This window comes from Leptidea sinapis, chromosome 3 (genome assembly GCF_905404315.1).
Source record: "Leptidea sinapis chromosome 3, ilLepSina1.1, whole genome shotgun sequence".
Lineage (NCBI taxonomy): Eukaryota > Metazoa > Arthropoda > Insecta > Lepidoptera > Pieridae > Leptidea > Leptidea sinapis.
Genome location: NC_066267.1, coordinates 3,798,192 through 3,802,074, shown reverse-complemented (window position 1 = coordinate 3,802,074; position 3,883 = coordinate 3,798,192).

Sequence of the window (3,883 nt, the reverse complement as noted above, 5' to 3'; positions counted from 1 at the left end):
TTGAAATCGTTTAGAAAATACTATAAATTTTTACAAAGAAAATATTATAAACCTTCGATATAATGTATGTACTCGCGCTAAATAATATTTGACTAGATTAATAGCTCGTTTTGAAATGTAGAATAAAATTAACAATAAAAAATAATGGTTTTTACGTTAGATCTACGTTACACATGTGGACGGTGTATATAAATAAAATATTATCCTATGAATGATGGCTCCGTTTGTTTTATTTTGGATAATACTAAAACGTATAAATCACAACATAAAAAGCATTATAAATCACTCAGCAAAATAACGACTTTTTGAAAATCGAACACGCCGCCATTTTGAAATATGGCCGCGGTTTATATTGCAACCACTCACGAATGCTTGGCGTCTGTATTCTATAAAATATTAGCTGATACTTATTTTTTAAATAAAGATGGTGATTTCTTATGAGTTTCTTTTTTTAATAAATACTTTGTGTTCCTTTTGATACTCTTCACATAGATCTTTTTACTTTAGTCTTAAATATTATGAGAATGAATATTGAATACGGGTATTTCTTTCGAGTAATTTTTAATATATTCGTTATAAAAATAGTTATTTTTAAACGTAATAGGCTTGAGGCGATGTTATTTTATACTACAATTATTTTACTGTCAAGTTTTTCCACATCTATCTTCGCTTCCATTATCTAGTAATTAATGACCGACTCTCGCGTCGCTTCGGATATAAAAATTAAGCTAAGCCTTAATTATGCACCAGCATCTACCGGCGACTTCGTTTATGTTTTATTTTTATGTACCTATGGTACATTTCTAACCGAATTTCTTAGAGTTTCGTTTTGGAAGTGAAATCTTATGTAGCGTCGTTGAGCACTTTTCTTCGGATAAAATTTTAGACTCACGTCAGGACGTCAGGCCTGATCTAAAATTCGTAAGACAGAAGTTGAAATTATGCATAAAAGATTTATACTTCTAACTTATTACAGTTCGTATCATACGGTCATTGGACCAGTGGTTGAATCATTGTGATTGCAAAGCCAAAACACCGGGAGATTAAGGTATCGAATCTCAGCCGTGAAATATCTTTACAGTTTTTTTTTTTATTATGAATGAAAGTTGATTTATCTGAGAGATAAACTTTTTAATGTGAAATAATTGTAATAGTTATGAAGTGTTAATTTATTTATGAAATATAAATTGTCATTTTTGTGTACGATAGCGCAATAAATGTATATTTTATGTAACCACATAAATGCTAGTACTTTAATACTGCTAAAAACAGCAATTCCTTTTTCCTGCTCCAATTTTTCCTGCACCCCTGACAGGAATTTCTATTTTTTTAAATACAATTTACATTTTCATTGATTTTTTAAAATTGCGTTAAGTAAAACTCTGCCTATGCGTCTATAAGCCAGAGTTTTATACAATAGATTTTGAAGATTACTCCTTCGAAATAAAGTGTTAATTTGAATGAATGTTTAAATGTTATCTGTAAATGTTAATGTGTTAACGTAAACGTAATATAAACAACGTCACTCAGGCATTTTTTGACGACATTTTAATATATAATTAGGAGTCTAGTTATTAATTGTATGGCAATGATTACAAATACTTTTCTCGATGATATCAATCACATAACATCTGAGGGGCAAAGCCATGTTGGCTTCGAAAAAGCTGGGTGTCATAAATAGAGCACGGCAATATTTCAAGCTGGCCCAGATTCTAGCACTCTACGAGAATGCCGATCTCCTGTTCTCTCTTTTCGCCTGAAGTACAGTTCAGACAGAAAACTGTTAGGTGAGCTCTGTTTTCGTTGGACGTCAGGAAGTCGGGCCGGATGCCATTTCTCCAATCGTGCTTAGAACGTGAGCCCCTGAGTTGACGCCGGTGCTAACGCGTTTTTTCCGGCACTCGTATTCAAAAGGCGTAGTCCCTGACTCATGGAAGTCAGCCCTTGTCCATCCGATACAAAAAAAAGGAGACGGTTCGGATCCGGCAAACTACAGGCCTATTGCTATTACCTCCCTGCTCTCCAAAATCATGGAGAGCATAATTAGCCGTCAGCTCTTGGTATACCTAGAGGGTCACCAGTTGATCAACGACCCACAGTACGGCTTTCGCTATGGTCGGTTGGCAGGTAATAATCTGGTATACCTAATACATAGATGGGCGGCGGCTATTGAAATCAAAGGGGAAGGCCTAGCAGTTAGCCTGGATATAGCGAAGGCTTTTGATCGTGTATGGCACAAGGCACTCCTCTCAAAACTTTCATCATTTGGGCTTCCCGAGAGCTTGTGCAAGTGGACCTCCAGCTTCCTCACTGGGCGCAGCATACAGGTCGTTGTCGACAGATATTGCTCGAAATCGAAGCCCGTGAATGCTGGAGTGCCCCAAGTCTGTGTGCTATTTCCCACGCTGTTTCTTCTGCATATCAATGATATGTTGGACACCTCCAACATACATTGCTATGCAGACGACAGCACTGGTGGTGCCGTATACACGGGCCATGCAGGTATCTCTCGAGAAATCGTCAACCAGTGCCGGGAGAGACTTGTGTCGAGTCCTCTCTCGAGAAGGTCGCGGAATGAGATAAGTTGAACCTTGTCCAATTTAACCCCCAGAACTCAATTTTGCGCGTTTACCACAAAAAAAAAAACATTTTTCGTATCACCGCTCTTCGACAATACTTCCCTTAAAGCCTCGCCTAGTATCGGAATACTGGGTCTCGAAATCTCGAGCGATCGGCAAATCCAAATTGGCTTCAAAGAAACTGGGCGTCATTAATAGAGCACGGAAATTCTTCAAGCCGGCCCACATCCGGGTCATCTCTGGTCTGGTGCACCCCAGTATCAGCTCGATCCATTTGATCGCGTGCAACGTAGCGCAGCTCGAATTGTCGGGGACAGTGCTCTGTGAACGGCTGGATCACTTGGCGTTGCGTAGAGATGTCGCTTCATTGTGTGTCTTCTATCGCTTTTATCACGGGGAGTGTTCCGAAGAGCTGTTTAACCTCATTCCTGCCGCCGAAATCCACCTTCGCACGACACGCCATTAGTTAGGATATCATCCCCACCATCTGGATGTGTGGCGGTCCTCCACGGTGCGGTTTTCAAGGAGCTTTCTTCCACGGACTACAAAGCTGTGGAATGAACTACCTTGTGCGGCGTTTCCGGGACGATACGACATAGGTACCTTCAAAAAAGCGCGTACACCTTCCTTAAAGGCCGGCAACGCTCCTGTGATTCCTGTGGTATTGCAAGAGATTGTGGGCAGCGGTGATCACTTGACAACAGGTGACCCGTACGGTCGTTTGTCCTCCTTTTCCATAAAAAAAAATACGCCACAAATTAGGATATCATCACCACCATCTGGATGAGGGGCGGTCCTTCTCAATGCGGTTATCAACGAGCCTTTTTTCCAGGTACTACAAAGCTGTGGAATGAGCTTTCATGTGCGGTATTTCCGGGAGGATACGACATGGGAATCTTCAAAAAAAGCGCGTACACCTTCCCAACAGGCCAGTAATGCTCCTGGGACTCCTCTGGTGTTGCAGGAGAATGTGGACGGCCGTGATCACTGAAAACGAACAAAAATTAAAGAAAAATCTAGTAGTAAATTTACACTATCGAAAGTATAATTACCTCCAAATATCCAGTGCATGTTAATTCAGATTCCCTCACATAACGCATCTAACCTTGTACCACCACAGTCATTAACAGCCAACCTTGAGGTAGATTGCATCAAGTTTGCATACACGTTACAGCCTGAAACCTGCAAATAACCATTTGATATTCACCACCTACGTCGGATTGACGTTTTCATTAGAATCAACGGTTCCTATTTAAAAGTACAATTAATTTCTCTGGGTTGATCGACGCTTAATCAACACTATG